Genomic DNA, 18,508 nt, shown 5'->3' on the forward strand with positions numbered 1-18,508 from the left:
CTCCTGGTGGATCTGGACTGTAAGCCAGCTGAAGACACCAGCCTTGCCTGCCCATTTCACAGGGCAAACTGCCCATGGTGTTGATAAACAGTATCCATTAAGCATTTCCCAGAGCAGTGAGGAAGGGAGGGATGCACAGGGTGGTGGATCTTCAAAGGCTTCTTGTCCCTCAGCAAGATATTTTGTCTCCCCCTTTGCTGAGGCTGCCTGTCCTCCCCTTCCCCTCTCCAGTGATGTGGGGCTATCCTGCAGGTTGAGCTCCTGTTGGAGGATGATTTATTTTGCCTAATTCAACACAACCATCAGGTTTTGGGGAACAAGGCTCTGGGAGGCCTCACACTCAGTGAGGCAGCAAACGGAGAACAACCATCTCCCTGTTGCCCACTTCCTCAAAAATGGGGTGTGAAGGGCTGAACGTGATCCCTTACTGGGACAAAAGGGGAGAGCTGGGGAGGGTGGCAGTGCTGGGACATGAAATGTCCGGGGAGTGGCTGAGTGACGGCCCAGCAAGTGACATTTCCACCCTGCCTGACACGTGGCAACAGGAGAGAGGAGCACTCCGGACAGACAGCGGTGTCTGGTTTGGAAAGAAAACATCCCATTTTCCCAGGCTCGGAAGGTCCATTCCCCAAACTTTTCCGGCAGGTAAAGGCTGGTGCCGGTGCCCGGTGCCGCACAGCGGCACTGCAGCCGCTCTGCCCGTCCCTGCGGGGCTGGCAGCGCCCAGGGCGGGGGTACCCGGGCACTCCCTGCTTCCCACAGCGCTGCCTGTCTCGGCAGCTCCTGGCTCCTCTCCAGCCCTGCTCCCTGCGCGCCGGGGCCGAAACCTGCGCGCTCCCTCCACGCCCGGCACCTCCCGCGCCCGGTGCGCGGTGGCACAGCCGTGCCAGCGCCTGAGTCAGCGCCCAGCCCTGCCACAGACCTTCCCCTGCGCCCCCTCCCTCCCGGAGCGGGCACGGCACAGTGCGGGCAGGGCGCAGCGATCCTCTGGGACGTGGCAGAGCACGCCGGGGGCTTCCCCGGGGTCTTCCAGGTGCTGGCATCACCCCAAGCGTCGCGTGGGCTGTGCCACGATGGCAGCGGTGCAGTGCCGGGGATCGCTGGAGCGTGGCTCAGGTGCCGTGTGCTGGTGAGCAGCTCTGCTTTGTCACCCCTCCTCGGGGTCTGCAGCTTTCTCCCGAGCAGCACCGGTCTCTGCTCTCTGTGATCAGCGACAGGACCCGAGGGAACGGCCGAAGCCGTGTTAGGGGAGGGTTAGGCTGGATATTAGAAAAATTCTTCCCTCAGAGGTTGGTTGGGCACAGAACAGGCTCCCCAGGTCAGTGGTCACAGCACCAAGGCTGCCAGAGCTCAAGAAGTGTTTGGACAATGCTCTCAGGCACGTGGTGAGATTGTTGAGGTGTCCTGTGCAGAGCCAGGAATTGGACTCAATGATCCCTGTGGGTCCCTTCCGACTCAGGATACTCTGTGATTTTATGATCCTGTGATCTAGTCCAACCTGCCTGGTTGGCAGGGTCCCCATGTCATGTTGGAGCATTGCTTCCCCCACAGGCACAACACTCCCCACTGCAGGATGGGGGACCTGAGTCCTTTAGGGCTGGAGAGGGGGTGCAGCACAGGATAGTGCATCCCCCAACTCCTGAGCCCATGGTGGATCGTGGGTGGCACACAGGGTCCCCCACTGCCCAGGCACAGCCCACCATGGGGTCTGTGTTTTGGGTGACATCCAGGGTGTCCAGGGCAGCACAGCTCTGTGGAGCACAGAGTGGGTGGTACTGGATGCCATCCCTGTGGGCACTGCCCATCCTTGGAAGTGTGCTGTGGGATTCACCACTCCCACCATCCATGAACTCAGACACATGGTGGCCACACCACACTGATCCACTGTCCCCAGGTAAAGTAGGGGGTGCTCAGCCTCCAGCTCAAGATAAGGCCAAACACCAGCAAAACAATTGCAGAAAATGAAGCAGTACAACCCCTGATTTTGTGCAGGTCAGGGCCAACAACAACCTGTAGTTTAAAAGACTGAAAAAGGATGTAAATGCTGAATTTTGAAACACCTTCCAGACGTGGAGCTCTCACCTTCAGAGTTCCCAGCCATCATGCTGCTGTGCCATGGCCCTCCCCAGCACACTCCCTGCAGGGCAGGCCCATTTGTGCAAGTACCTGACGTTTGCAAGTTTCTTATGATTATTTTTAAATGCCTTATAAAACATCAAGTTTCGTGGAATGTCTTAGCCCTGTAAAGCACTGCCCATAGCAACTCATTCATAGGTATCAATTAATGGCCTTTAATTGGTTAAAGTCAGCCATGGTTTCTGCTGATTCCACAGCTGTGTTAAGTCATCAATGAAGTCTTTAATGCACTGCAAATATGGTTTAACATCCACACAATGACCCACGTCCATGAGACAAGTCCCGCTGACACAGCATCCAACGATGATCTGGGACGGAAAGGAAGAGGCTTTGGCTGCTGTCTGGAAGCAGCATTTTACTGGCACTTAGTGGAAGGAAAAGAAGCTTCCTGGTGCTGTCTGAATCACTGTGTTTGCATGTGCTCTCATGCCTCAGTTTCAGTGCAAGGCCTAAGTGTAAACTCTGCTCCTTGGCGCAGTGGTGGAGCAGGAGCTGGGATCTGCCCTCTGCCCAGCACTGGATCCATAAGGTACATGACTGGTAGAGGTGGTGCCTGCCCTGATGTGGTGCTGAGCACCAAAGCTGCAGTGATGCTGCAGAGGTGGCTCTGGCAGTCCCAGGCCAAGAGACAGCACAGATCTAGGGAGGTTTGGAGCACTGGAGGGAATTGGTCCCCAGTTGCACAGATCCTGACCCATCTCCCCTCCTGAAGGCACTTGGAGACCAGACTCACCCCAGTTTAGTTGCAGCAAAGAGTGAGCTGTGAGAAAAGAGCCAGAGCCTTTAGCAGCATCTCTCTTGGTATCACCTCTGACAAACCCCTCAGAGCCAGGTCTCAGAGCCCACGTTCACAGTTCTGAGGCCAAGTGTCACCAGAGCATTCCTGCCTCTGCTGCTGCCTGACACAGCCCTGCTTCCCAGAGAGGAAGGGGCTGGGAGCTCCCTTGCATACACACACATGTGCAGAGTCCCAGACACATGTGCACAAGCACAGACAGCCACAGGTACCTCCATGCACACCCACACAGAGCTCCCAGTGCCAGACACCCCCAGAGGAGGTGGAACAGCAGCGGTGGGTACAGGGCAGTTGTGCCCCTGGCACCCCCAAGGCACTGCTGGTGGGTGGGCTGTCCCAGGACAGGGGCACCCAGGGACAGGGGATGGGTTTTAGGGTGTCATTCATTTACAGTCACCTGAGTCTGTGCTGGGCAGGGGAAGCTGATGGCTGGGGAGCTGTGCTGAGCTGGCCCAGGGGAGCACTGGGCAAGATGTGTCAGAGATGCAGGTAGGGGAGGCTGGTATGAAGGGGATGTGGATGCAGTGCTGAGTGTCAGTTTTATTCCCTCTGATCCTCTCAGGTTCCAAGCCTGTTGATGGCCAAAGACCCCTCCATGAGTACATTTAACGAAGGATGTGATTTGGTTCACAAAGCGCTGTCACCTCTGCCAAGAGCAATGTCCTGCATGCTGTACTCTGCCTCCATGAACCCCCACACAGTGTGTGCCCTGTTCCACATGAGCTCCAATTTGGGTCTGTTGGAATCTGGAAGAGATGGAAATGCCCAGGTGTGAACTCTCAGGCTTTGCCTTTAGACCTGGCATGACCCAAGCCTGGAAAAATCCTCATTACCCCTCAAGTCCCTTTGTATTTCCCGTGGGAAATAAATATACAAGAAGTTGGGCTGCTGCAGATGACTGAAGTGCATCAGCAGACCCAGGAGTGCCTGACCCGTGCCCTGAGATGCCACCATACCTCCCTCATCCCTGCCTGCTCTCTGCTCCTGTTGCTGCAGCCTGACCCTGCTGAGCAGCTCAGCACTTGCACAAACTAGAGGGAGGTTTTGTCCAGTTTGCCTAAAGAGGCTGAGCCTTAAACAATAAACAGGGAAGGAGGGAAAAGCAGCAGAGGAAGGCAGTGCATCTCTTATCTAACAGCTCAGAGGTTACAGCACCTGCTGGTGAGGTGGAAGATTCAAGTTCCTGTCCTTGTCTGATACGAGCAAGGCTTTGAGGTCTGGGTTTTTAACCCCTGCTGAGCTGCAGCACTGAGTCCTGCCTTTGTGTGATGCTGGTTTACCAGAGAATCCCAGAATGGTTTGGGTGGGAAGGGACCTTAAAGTTCATCCAGTCCCACCCCCTGCTTTGGTCAGGGACACCTTCAACCAGCCCAGGTTGCTCCAAACCCTGTCCAACCTGGCCTTGGACACTTCCAGGGATGGGGCAGCCACAGCTTCTCTGGGCAACCTGTGCCAGGGCCTCCCCATCCTCACAGGGAAGGATTTCTTCCTAACACCCAACCTAAATCTCTCCTCTTTTAGCTCCAAGCTGTTCCCCCTTGTCCTGTCACTATCTGCCCACGTAAAAAGTAGCTCATCCTCTCTTTTATAAGCCCCCTTGAAGTATCAGAAGATCACAGCGAGGTCTCCCCTTTGTATCTCAAGTTTATAAAGCTACACAGCCACGTTAGACTGTGGCACAGGCAATACTGAAATGGCTTTGTGGCCCGTGCTCTCCTGGTTTCAGAAGGGCTGAGAGCCACTCACACCTTTTATCTGCACCTGTAAACAAACACAGTTGTGGCTTGGCAGAGTACCTCTGATATCATGACAAAGAGGGAACACTTTGATCCGGGGAAACACTTTGATCTCTCACTGTGAATCAGATGCTGTTGATTAGCTGCAAAATTTCGGGTAGCAATTACCAGAAGTTTTCCTGTGGCGTGGCACTGCCTGTGCCACATGGCCTGTCCTGTATTAGCTGTGTGCCAGGCCACACCTCAAAAGAAAATTGACAGGACATGAAATTCAAGTGATATGAAATTCGATTGAATATAAAATTCAACTAAGTTATGCCATTCTGGAATTCTCAACATTTTGGACCAATATATTCTGGAAAAAGAACATTTGGCTTCGAGAGGTTTTCCGCCTCAGGGTTTTCATCTGGTCCACTGTTTCAAGCACTTTAATGTGATTACAATCAGCAGCATCCTGGAAAAGACTAGGAAGCATTTCTGAGTGCTGGAAGAGGTGCTTAAAAGCCCTCGAGGAGGACAGGTCTCCTCCCCTGGGCTGAGCATCTCAGGGATCTCCCCATCACCTCCTGGCTGCCTAGAGCTCATCCTCCAGAGCTGACAAGTTGAGTTGGCTGCACCAAGGTCTCCACGGGGAAGAAGGCACAGCATGGAGGTCTCACCATTACTCCAGATCTTCCCACAGGATCCCTGGATACCATCAGCTCAAGACCTGCCACCTCTCCAGACGCATGGAGTAAATCAGGCACAGTAGGTCCAGATTCATCCCAGCTCCCAGTGACTCTTAGCAGATGGCCTGATTTCAATTCCAGATCTCTCCTGGGTAGAGATAAATATCTCCAGAGCGTGGTTCAGTGTTGTGTGACGTGGCAGGGCAGAACCAGGATGGGGTCCTGGCTGGAAGGAGCACACCGAGGTAGGATGAGAACCAGCTCTGGTTATTTGCCCGATGGGGCAATTAGCTCTGTATGTTCCTAAGCCCTGTGATTAACTGCAGCCATCCAAACACCTTCACTGGGAAGGATGAGCAACTGAAAGATTCTGGAAATTGTTGGCATTTCTTGGTGGCTGCAGAAAGGTCCCAACTGCAGCTCGAAGGCCCTTGGGCTATGGGCAGGACAACCTAGAGATAAACAACTCAGAAGGAAGAACTTCTCTTTTAGGAAGAGGGAAAAGTGACGCAAAAGTCCCCAGAGCTTCTGCTCATGAACCAGGTGAGGAACCAATTGGGAGGGATCATTGTCTGCTCCAAGTCCCAGCTGTGGGTGGCTCCATGCAGGTGGGATACAACACAAATACCATCCCGGGATGGTTCACGAAGAATCAGGCCCTCAGAGGCACAAAACTCCTCCACAGATTCCAGACCCCAGTGTCCTGAGATGGATATTTTGGCAATCTGGCCCTGTGCTCTATGGAAAAGCATTTGGCCCAGAAGATCTGCCTCAAGATATGAGGTTTACAGCTACAGAAAAGTTCCTCTGAGGCACCCGAATCTTCAGTGGAAGTTGCAGCTTTGAACTGGGCTTTCTAACACTGTAGACACCAGAGAGGAGCAGCAAGTGCTTCATGGCAGGGTCCTCAGCAGCCTGCACACTGGGTGGGATGGATGCCCATGCTCCAGCCACGAGGTTCTGCCTTGAAATACAGCCCCTCTGGGACTGAGGTGTTGTGAGATGGGGCCTGGCATCCCTGAAGGGTGTCCTGGAATTTGGCACCTGCCCTTGAAGAAGCCCCATGGTTGCATTTCCTCCCCAGCAGTCCCATTTCCTCCCCAGCAGTCCCATTTCCTCCCCAGCAGTCCCCCACCACCTGAAATTTGCTGAGGATCTGGGAAAACTGGGTTTAATATGGGCTGTCATTTAGAGGTTCTTCCTCAGAGGCAGTCCAGGGATGTTTCCTGCAGTTAGGTAGGACTGTTCCAGACAAAATTATTGGCCTGAAATCCCTAAATTCTTCTGAAGGGCTGGGTCTCTGACTTCATTTACCCATAGAAAAAATCCCAATGTTCCCATCTCTATTTTGACCAAGTAAATGTGACCTATATTCCCCAAAAGAAAGGACCTGCAAGAGAAGTAACATTCTTGTGGAAGCTCAAGAATTTGCCCGAAGCAAGGAACAAGAGAGCTGGGACTTCAACACAGCTCCTCAAGCTGGAGACACAGCTCCAAGGCCAGGTTCACAGCACCTACAGTTATGGTAAAGGAAAGTTAATCCTCCACTAAAGGACACTGGTAAAGTGTTTTCATTCTGAATTAATGGTTTTGGGAAAAGGCTGTTTGCAAACAAAGCCTTCCCATGTGGGGCGGGATGAGCCCAGGCTTCGTGGAGCTGTGCAGGGACTGTTAATTCAGCAGTTTCATACTGCCTGCAAATTAAAAGAAGGAAGCCACACAGTTGGTTTTGGGGCATTCCTGTCAAGGTGTTGCTCTTTTGAAATTGGTGGGGCTTCTCCTGGGCTGGGTCCATCCATCCGTGCTGCTCATCCCCCTGGAACGTGGATTGGGGCGACCAGTCGGGCCAGTAAACAGACCTTCCTCCAAAATGAGTTTTTACTGAAAACTTGCAAAGAGCTGTTGCAAGCACATTGACTCACATGGTTTCTCAGCTCTTAGTCATGAGCTTCTGCTCTGGACAGTTAATTACTTTGTTCTTGTGGAGCTCTTTGAAGATGCAAAGCAGGCTGGGAAGTGAAATGTCATTAGCTCATTACCTGCAATCTTTTTTTTTTTATTATTTTTGTCACAGAGCAGTGACGTCCAGGCTCAGCCTAAGATGCTTCACAGCACTAAAAACCCAGCTGTCCACATGCCCAGCTCTGTCCTTATTTCAGCACAGCTCTGTGCCAGGGCTCAGTGACTCTTTAGACTAAAGCTCCCCAACAGCAGCCAGGCAGAACAGGATGGTTTAGCATCACTGCCCAGGTACTCAGCAGCAACTCCAGGATTTAGCCTTACCCTGACAGAACTACTGAAAATTTGGAATTTGGACGATTAATTTCAACCTTCTTCCTACTTGTTTTCACTTGGATGCAAAAAGGGAGAATGAAGCTAGTAGATTTTTTTCATAATTTATACCCTGATGTGCTGATGGCAGAGAGTATTTGGGGTCACGTTCAGCATCTGAGAAGTTAAATCTTTACAGAGGAGTAAAATCAAGCAGCTCAGAAAATTATAAATGAGATGAATTAGCATCTGTCTGCACAAAGCAGCTCATGTGTGTGTGCTGACATTCAAAGAGAAGAAGCAATATTAACAGTATTATTGTTGTGTCTGCAAAGGGAAGCTGTGGAGCACAGCAGCTCCAACAGCTCCATCTGCATAACTGGTCACTAATGGTGCATCAGGAAATTTGGTAATCTCACCACAGGCACTTCCAAAGCCAGAGGGATGTGGGGCTGCTGGAAGGAAATGTGTCCTCACAACTGGGGGCTTCAACTCTTCTCACCCAGTTTCAAACGCCTCCCACGCAAAACTGAGCCTCTTGTTGAATTCTAGACCACCCCTGAGCATAATATCCACCTGTTTCTTAGGGAAAGATGGCATGTGGGCTGCCCTGGTCAGCCTGCAGACCTCCAGCTTGAGCCTCCAGCTTGACCTGAACGTGCTCCAGCAAAGCCACAAGCACTAATCCTGTGGGAAAAGGCCGGGCTGAGCCATGAGTATCATCCTTCAGGCACGTGGAAGTACCTGAACACACACACACACACAGAGGGGAGAGAAGATCTTCCATGACACAAATGTAAATTAAATACCTAACTGCTTCACTTCCAGACTGCAGGTTTCACCTGATAACATCTCCCCAACCAGACTTCCAGTGCTCACCTTCTCCAAGTGTCTGTGTTATGAGTTGTGTTTCCTTGTGTTGCTGGAGCAGAGGAGACTGAGGGGAGACCTCACTGCAGGTACAACTTCTCAGGAGGAGCAGAGGAGGGGCAGGGACTGAGCTCTGCTCTGGGGGACCAGGGACAGCACCCAAGGAATGGCTGGAGCTGTGTCAGGGCAGGTTTAGGTTGGATCTCAGGAAAAGGTTCTTCCCCCAGAGGCTGGTTGGGCACCAAATAGGCTGCCAGAGCTCAAGGGGTGTTTGGATGATCCTCTCAGGAACATGGTGTGACTCTTGGGGATGGGCCTGTGCAGGGCTGAGGGTTGGACTCAATGATCCTTGTGGGTCCCTTCCAACTCAGCATATCCTGGGATTCTGTGACACAAATGATGAATTCATATTATCCCTTGATACCATAATGAATTCATGGTATTCCTTGTTTGGGGAATAAGATGTCTCATTTTCATTGCCTTTTGTGGCTACTGGCACCACTGATACAATTTCCAGCTCTCATTTCACTGCTGGGTCACAGCACCACCAAACAAGGCTGCACAAACAGGTGAAGCTTCCTTTGCCACCCAACCCTTCTCTGCCTTGCTGTATGTCTGACCAGAGACAGTGAAAGCAGCCACAAATTGCAAAGAAAATCCAGTTAGAAGGGTTTCCATCCAAAGATGAGCACAATGAGCCACACTCAGAACATGAGTCACAGCACCCAGCTATTTACAGTGAAGTCCTCTTAATCCTCTCCATAAAGATACATCACCCTCCAGCACATGGGCGGTGCTGAGCATGTCAAGCTTCTCTCTGAAGGCTTTTGCCTGCAAATAAAAGAAAGCAAATGTCCTGGGTAGCTTAATGACTCCAGGAAGAGGGTTTTTCGGAGAAGTGGTGATGTCAAGACAAAGGTTGGCAGCTCTGTACTGGTGGGTGCCCCTCAGGCACAGCAAGAAGCTGCAGGAGCATTGCAAAGCTGCTGTGGTTTCACCTTCTTTGTTGGTCTGCCACCAGTTTCATGCTATGTCAGAAGGATATGTGTTGTTTGCTATCCCGTTCTGCCAGGGTAGAGCTGCTCTGACATCCTGGGAAGGAGATTGTTCAGCACGGTGTTAGATTGGGTGTTGCTGTGTCTGTGCTCTCCCAAAAGATGAAGGGTGAGGCCCAGGCCACCCAGCTACACCTGAGCACCACCTGTCTTAATCTGCACTTCCTTAATCAGCAGTGGAAATAGAAAACTATTAATTTTCCCCTCCTTCCACCTTTGCTTGACGATGGGGTGAACCTCGTGCTGGGCCGACTGTTCCTTTCCACCAGCCAGGCAGGGAACCCAGAGCAACTATCTTAGACTTCAGTCTCTAATTTTAAGCTGCCCAAGTGAAAATCAATTGATTCTTAGAGATTCCTTCTAACAGGGAAGGAGAAATAAAGGCCAGGGAGGTAGGAAAAGCTTTTTAGATGTGGTTATTTAGGTCAGTTTATGGAGAGCTGGTATTGGCAGCGAGGAAGTTGTTCTGCCAGCCCTGCAAAGCCCTGCAGAGGGGAAGGCAGGTACTTGTGTGCAAATGCCCATGGCCAGAGGGGAGGGGGTGGTAGATCCTTTCCCTCCACGCTGCTGGCAGCCCTGGCACAGCTGCCCTTCACTGCACCACCACTGCTACCACTGCTGGCAGATTTATTATCCTTGGAGACCCCCAAGACAGCTTTAAAAACATAGGATCATAGACTGGCTTGGCTTGGGTTGGGTTGGAAGGGACCTTTAAGATCAACCAGTTCCAACCCCCTGCCATGGGCAGGGACACCTTCCAGCAGACCAGGTTGCTGCAGGCAGGTATCTGGGGGTATCACAGAGCACCTGAAGATACATGAGAAGTTTTCTGCCAGGATTTTTGGGAAGAACAATGAGCTCTCAGGAAGCTGCTCAGGACCCAGGCAGGCATCCCATGCTAATGGCCTGGGACACTCTCAAAACCAGCAGAAGGGCCAAAATATGCACTTATAAGTGAGATAAACTCACTCCTTGCTGAGCTAAAATGTTGAAGGAGAAGATGAGGAGGTAGAGAGACCACGAAGGATGGAGCCTTAGACAAAGACCATCATGGTGCCAGCACTGGTGTCTCTCTTGCACCCTGCTTCTCTGCCTTCTGTGGTCCCAGAGGAGGGTGACAGGGTGGTGGAAACAGCCTGGACAGTGGAACCTCACACTCCTGGTCATCCTGGGAAGGAGGAGCAGCCCAGTGGCACATCCATAAACATGGACAGAAATAGCTGCAGTGCTCTCGCATGGGGATTGTCCCTGCAGCATCTTCCCAAATGAAACCTGAAGACACCAACTATTTTGGCCTGGCTCCTCCTCAAGGTTTGGCTTCAGGTTGTGCCACACTGGTGCTCCTGTGGTGAGCAGTCCAGCTTTGCACTGGAGGGCATGGAGGTGCTGCCCTTGAATCACTCCCAGGAAGGCTGTATTCCCCTTTGGATAGTTTATGGAAGGTGCCTGTGGCTCTGCTGCTGCCAGATCACACTCATAATTCCATCCTTGGCACAGCCATGGGGCTGCATGACCCTGCACATGTCCCCCTGCCATGACTTGCTCCTGTCTGCCCAGCTCAGGTGTAGGTGAAAATGGTCCATCCCTCTTCCAAACTCCAGGAGATGTGTGGGACAAAGCCCCAGCCTTGTTTTCTGGGGATTGCACAGCCTGTTGGTGCTGGCATTTCCCCCTGCAGGGATGTGGTCCATGGCATGAGGACACAGCTGGTGGAGACTCATCGAGAAGATATTCCCCATCCCATGCTCTTGGCTCTTTCAACACTGGGCTCTGTTTGACCCGTCCCAGGGCAATGCCAAGCAGTCAGCTCCCTGCCCATGAGTATTCTCATGCTCATCCCATCCCTTTCCTGCCTGCTGGAGCCCTGACAGTCACTGTCAGTCTGTCCCTGTCTCAATTGTTGGAGGAAAAGCTCCTCCATCCACCCTCCTCACCCACCATCTGCCCCGTCGGCTAATTTGGGGCACAGCCTCATCCCTGGTTTAACTGCAGTGCCTGGGGATGGGTCTGGGGGCCCCGTGGGTAGGAACCACCCTCTCATGTTCTGCCTTTTCCTGGATGCCTCTCCACGGGCTCAGGTTCCTCCTGTTGCCAGCAAGGTGGGGCTCTGACTCACCTGCAGCTGGGTCTGGCCGTGCGCAGGACGTGCCGCGGCTCCGCTGCTGTTCCCACGGTGGCTGAGCCCTGCAGTGATGTTGCTGCTTCACCCAGGAGCTTGTGGCTGGAAGGCTTCAGGGGCAGGAAGGCCATGGGTGTGGAATTTGCTCCGTGTACCAAGGGAGTCATCACTTCCAATGGCATAAACACTCCTGGAGCCATCTCCTCCTTCTCCCCTTTCTCCCAGCTCCTTAACCTCTCTCCTTCGGTGCATCCTGCAGGAAATAATTCCTGTGTTGCTTCTGGGCTACCCTTGGGAAAAAAAAAATATTTGGGATAGGCACAGCCAGTTTCTCATTGCACAGACAAGAATGAGAGAAGCCATTTAGGAGATGTGCCTCTGCCTGGGAAATCCAGAGTCTGGCTGAAATCCTGCCAGTGACCCTGCCCCGATCCTTTCCAAAGTCTTCCCCCCTCCTGAATGTGTCTCCTCCCATGAGAAGAAACGAGAATCAGTTTTCATCCTGGGTAAAACATGCTAAAGAAAAGCTAAGGGTGGAACTCAAAGGTGGAACTCAGATAATCTCCAATTTTTTCCTTTACATTTTTTGAACGATTCTTTCAGCCTTGCTGACATGAGATGATTTTCCTGTTCTGCCAGGAGAGACCCTTGTTGACTGAAGCAGGAGTTACATGAACTGTGAGATAAAGAAGCTTCCTGGGGAAAGAATAGAAAACATAAGGAAGAAAGCAATAAGATGCACAAAGCAAATCTCTGGTACCCTTCATTGTACAGCACCAGTCTGGGGCATCTCCCAGACTGAAACTTGGCCTCGGGACCCAAAAGCAGTTACAGTTATTGCCTGAGCTCAGATCTGTTGGGAAAGATCCTGCAGTGCACTTGTAAGGCTTTTTGTGCAGAGAAGTGCCAGGCAAAGGCAGAAGGAACTCTTGTTCTCAGGGAAACTATTTGGGTTTTGCAGTGCCAGGAATTTCCAACAGATTTATGACCTTCAAAAATTTCTACCTGCCTTTTTTCCCATTGCATTCCCTTGGGAAGCCAGACACGTGTCTGCAATGAGGGGATTATTCACTGCTGCCCAGGCTGGGGGTATTTTGGCTGTTTTTCTCCTCATTTGCAGAAGTGCAGCCAAGGCAGGTCTCCTGCAGGCTCTGTACCTATGTATGACAGGGTCAAGGTCTGGAGAAGCAGCAGCAGTGCTCAGATCTGGCCATCTCTCAGCTTTGGGACACCTGAGATCTCACCCAAGACCTGAAATATTGACCAGAGCGTTAACTGGGACCAGATCTGCTACCTAGAAATGACTGTCAGCAATCCCACTCTCCCAATGACACTCCCTAGCACCCTGCAAAGTTTCCTGCAGTGCTCTTCCTTGTGCTGAAACTCTTTCTTGGTCGTCAGCTGGGATGAGGAGGCTGGGAACACCAGGGATCTCATTCCTGCAGCAGGGATCTCATTTCGGCAGCAGGGATCTCATTTCTGCAGCAGGGATCTCATTCCTACCACCACGGAGGGTGGTGCACGAGGGGGGCAGCGGGGAGGGAATGACATGAAAACCTCTTGTCAAAGCCTTTTCTGCATGAAATTATCAAGTTGCAGAGAGCTGTGATGGGAGTTGGAGCTAAAAAAGCACTCGTGGGGCTCAGCTGGGGCTCAGCAGTGGGTGCCACATCCTGACAAACTGCACACAGTTTACTTTATCTGAGAAATGTTGCTCTGTTTGTCACGATTCCATTCATCCTAATGGAGAAGATGCTGTCAAGGCTCAGGTAGAGCTGCAACGTTTTCCTGCATCCCAGCAGTGCAAAGTGGACACCTCCTGGTGTTGGATGAAAGGGATATGGTCCTGCTCTTGGGATGCCTCATGGGTGTCCCTCAAAAGGCTTTCCTGAGACAAAGCCAAGCTTAGAAAGCACCAAGAAAGGGGCCAAGTCCAAGCTTGGATATGTAACAACTTCCCTGCTCGGGGAGATTCAATCTGCAAGGATTGTAACTGTGGGGAAGATAAAAATGAGGGTTGTATGATAGAGGAGCACAAAGCCCTGCACATTCCAGGGCAGGTAACGAGGGAATGAGTCACTGTGCCTCACACGGGACTCATCCTGACCAGGCCCCTGGGGCAGAGGTGCCCTGGGGTGTGGGTTCATGAGAGCTGGGGCAGCTCTGGGCTGTGGGTGCCATGTACATCCCAGAATCCCAGAATATGCTGAGTTGGAAGGGACCCACAAGGATCATTGAGTCCAACCCTCAGCCCTGCACAGGCCCAGCCCCAAGAGTCACCCCCTGTGCCTCAGAGGATCATCCAAACCCTCCTGGAGCTCTGGCAGCCTTGGGGCTGTGCCCACTGCCCTGGGGAGCCTGGGCAGTGCCCAACCAGCCTCTGGGGGAAGAACCTTTGCCTGAGATCCAACCTGAGCCTGCCCTGACACAGCTCCAGCCATTCCCTGGCTGCTGTCCCTGGTCCCCCCAGAGCAGAGCTCAGTCCCTGCCCCTCCTCTGCCCCTGCCCAGGCAGTTGGAACTGCACTGAGGTCTCCCCTCAGTCTCCTCTTCTCCAGCTGAACACACCAAGTGCCCTCAGCCCGTCAAGGCCCTGCACCACCTTCGTTGCCCTCCTTTGGACACTCTCTAAATGCCAAAGCTCTTGTGCACATGCCTTGCTGTTTGGGGCAGGGCTGTCTGGGCTGGGCTGCCACACATCTCCCAGCAGTGCCTGTGTGGGATCGTGGCACTCCCATGTTGTCTGGGATGCCACAGTGGTGCCTCTGTTTGGGGTGATCCCACCCAGCACGTGGCAACCCTCTATCTCAGGACAGAGGGACTTGGTTGAGCGAAATATGTCCCAGCAGGGGCTTTGTGTGTCCCACTGGGAGATGTTGGTACTGTGGGGTTGTTGGTGCTGTGGTGTGTGGCTTGGGATCGGTGTTTCCTACAAATGCCCTGAGCAGTGCAATGTGATCTCTGTGTCATGAAACTGGGAACTGCTCTTGGTTGAGAGCTGGTGATCCTCTGGGATGTGGCCCAGGGAAGGCAGGAATTTCCGAGCATGGCTGGGATCTGGGGTGAAGGTATCCCATGAGCATGAAAATGGAGAGTGGGGTCTGCTCTGAAATCTGCTTTATCACGGGCAGTGATAAAGGACTCAAAAGTTGTGCTGTGGGATGGGAGAGGGGCCATGCTGGGACTGTTTGCCTGGTAGGATAAGGCTTTGCTGGTGGAGTCCTGTGCATTATTTGAGATCCCATGAGCTGTAGGACCTGTAAGCTTTCCAAGGACGTAGTGCTTGCCCTATTTGGGACAAGGAGTGCTCTGGGGATATTCTGCACCCTGCAACACCCATTGTCTTCCCTTGAATCCTGCTGCCACACCAATCCCATTTGAGCCAAGTCAGTGCATCCACGACTGTCTGACCCAGGCTCTAGAAGTGATCCATTTTTCCTCACATTTGAATCACTGAGGAGCACCTTGGTTGACTTTTCCTTGCAACCTGTCCTGTGGTCTCTGTGTGTGTCTGCAGACCACCTTGTCCAAAAATGGGCTTTTCTTATGCATTCAAAATAAAAAGACATACTGATTTCTTGGTATTCATTTTTCCACGCTTTAAATAGAGTCATAGATTCATAGATTCAAAGAATCATAGAACAGCCTGGGTTGGAAGGGACCTTAAAGATTGTCTTTGCCATGGGCAGGGACACCTTCCACCAGACCAGGTTGCTCCAATCCCCTTCCAGCCTGGCCTTGGACACTTGCAGGGATGGGGCAGCCACAGCTTCTCTGGGCAACCTGTGCCAGGGCCTCACCACCACTCTCGAAGTAAAAGCTTTTTTCCTAATACCCAATCTTAATCTAATCTCTGTCAGTGTGAAGCTGTTCCCCCTTGTCCTGTCACTCCAGGCTCTTGTAAACAGCCTCTCTCCATCTTGTCAGCTCCCTTCAGGTACTGGAAGGCTGCAATTGGGTCATCCCGAAGCTTCTCTTTTCCAGGCTGAACAATTTTAACTCCCTCAGCCTTTCCTCACAGCAGAGGTGCTCCCTCTGGGGGCTTTTCCCTGCAACAAGCTTTGGATTCTTACAGCAGGGACACAAATGATGTTACAGATAATGAATTATTTTCAGGGATTGAAGTGATGGTTGTAAAAGTTCGTGGGAGAGAAACCCACTGAGGATGAAATCATAGAATCTCAGAAGATCCTGACCTGGAACAGACCCACAAGGATCATCCAGTCCCACTCCTGGCCCTGCACAGACACACAGACACAGAGAACAATCCCGCCCTGTCCTGAGAGCGTTGTCCAAATGCTCCTTGAGCTCTGGCAGCCTTGAGGCTGTGACCATTGCCCTGCAGAGCCTGTTCCAGTGTCAGGCTGGAGGAAATGGGATTTCCAGCTTCCTTACTCATATTGGATAAGGCAGAGCAGTCCAGACTACTCACTGCTGCAGTATAACAGGTTTTTTCAGACCTTTCAACCAGATGCTTAATTCTTTCCCAACATTGGCAAGACAACCAAAATAAAACCATCCAAAAATAGGAAGCTTGAAGAAATTCCAGCAATTTTTATTGATTTTAGCTTTTCCAATGAAGCAAATACATACAGTACAGCCAAAACAAAACTCTGATATATTATTCTCACATACCTCTATCTTACAGAATACACTGTATAGCTATGGACCTGTAGGCTGAGTTGGTCTCAAACTGGTGTGTGTTCAGAGAGGAAGAAAACTGCCTACTGCCTTCTACTCGTCCATGAGGCTTCTGAAATGCTGGGGTGGGTTGGATTGTACAGACACAAAACAGACAAAGCATTTATCAGAAAATAGACCAAAAAAGCTCTGTTACGCCCAGGACAAACAAGTGTGGTATTTATTTACATGGTTGTGTGTCCTGTGCACAAATCAGGCCCCAACTGCTCTTATTTCTGCTGCTAGCAGAGCTAATGGTGCTGCTGGTTGTGGTCCTTCCCTCCTCAGAAATTCTCCATCTCTACATCCCAGAGCCTCAGACCTGCTGGTGTCCCTGTCATTGGGAGTGTGCCCCACCTTGGTTCTTAAAGAAGCAAGAAACAGCAAGCCAGCTCATCAAAGAGGATGTCACAGTTAAAAATATGCTTTTAAGAAGGAATACCCCCCTGGAATGAAAAAAAAATAAAATCTTAGAGGTGAAAACAGCATTAATTTATGATGGAAGGAACCTCACTGAGCTCCCAAAAGTGCTGGTTATGAACTTCTAGTAAGTCTGATTTTCCTTCCTCTTCACTGACTTGGGTGGAGTCTGTAGTCCAGATTTTAAACAGAGAGACTGGAAAGAAAATAGAGTTGAGTATTCATTTCTAGAGAATTTTTTGGGGAAGAAATACCTGCAAAGCAGCCCTGGGATGGCAGAGCAGTTACAGTTCATGCAGCCAACTGCTCTCTTGAGTTAGCTCTGTTTTGAGGTATGAAAGCAGTAAAAAACAGCATCATAAAAGTAATTCCATTGGAAGAAACCTCTCTGGTCTGCCCAGCTCAAGGGATAACGTCGAGGCCAGGTGAGATTGCTCAGGGCTGTGCCCAGTCACGTTTTGAAGATCTCTGAGGATGGAGACAGATTTTATTTCTATCATTTTATTAGCTTTGGAAAAACAACTGTAATAAGAACAACTGCAATAATTTTTCTTAAATAAAATTTACGTGAATGACGTATCTGTCTCTTGAAGTCTAAGACTTCCTAATGAAATCTCCAGTACTTGTAAATTTAATTGTGAGCTGATGATTGTATAGCTACGGCTCCTTGTGCCTTATACAGTGATTCAGGAACTGCATCACGAGTGAAAGCAGCAGCAGTGTTTTAAAATAAAGCCTAAACAACAGCCAATTAGAAAGAATTTCCTCCAGATTCCATCGTTTCATTTTGTAGTCAGGTTCCCCCAATCAGTTTTACAGAGAAAACCATTAGCTCCCAGGACTCCTGTTGAACATGTAATTACAGGAACAAATCTGAATGCAAAATTGCACCCAACATACTTTTACACCAAAGCTGAAACAATCCTGGGGATGCTGCAACTACTTTTGGACATCTGGAGTCTCGGGTTCTGCCGAAAACATTTGGAACTGTGCATCTGGGAATGCACATCCAGTGAGGGAACTGCTGGCAAGGGCCTGCCCACGGGCTGGGGCTCCTGAGTTGCTATTTAAACGCTCCTGAAACTGTCCTACCAGATTCTCCTGGTTCTCACTCTCCACTTCAAAGGTGCTTTTTTCCCTTTCTCATTTGGCTGCAAGCTCGGCGCAGAAAGCTCTCGACTGAACGTGGGTGAAGGCAGGCAAAGAGCTGCTGCTCATTAAAGTGCACTAGATTAAGCCACCCTTTGTAGTCCAAGAGGAAAACCAACTGGTAGATAGTCTCCCTCTGTGTACATGAGCTCCCTGTGCTCTGGAGGGGGGACCAACAAGTGCCACCCTGTCTCTTAGCTCTGGAGCTGTGCCAGAGCAAATCCGAACCTCATGGATGGTTCTTCAGTTGGCACAAATCACCCCGTGGATGTGAACAGGGACAGGATGATTCCCACTGATTTAGGAGTCTGACACCTGCAAAAAATGAGACCATTTTTCCATTTCTAGGCTAATAATCCATCCATCCCAAAGCACATCCTGAACCCCTGATGTTTGAAAAGTGGGGTCCTGAGCCCCTGCACAGTTTGAAGAAGAATAACCATCACAATAACCACATGTGCGGGACAGCCAGCAAATGCATCTTCAGCTGGTCCACTCCCTGTGGGTCTGAGCTGTGTTCCCTCCAGGGACACGTAGAGGATGTTTTTCTCCTGGAGGGACACAATCATAAAAACTGAGTTGCCCTAAAATGAACTCAGCAGTCCCCTA

This window comes from Chiroxiphia lanceolata, chromosome 25, assembly GCF_009829145.1.
Source record: "Chiroxiphia lanceolata isolate bChiLan1 chromosome 25, bChiLan1.pri, whole genome shotgun sequence".
NCBI classification, from domain to species: Eukaryota; Metazoa; Chordata; class Aves; order Passeriformes; family Pipridae; genus Chiroxiphia; species Chiroxiphia lanceolata.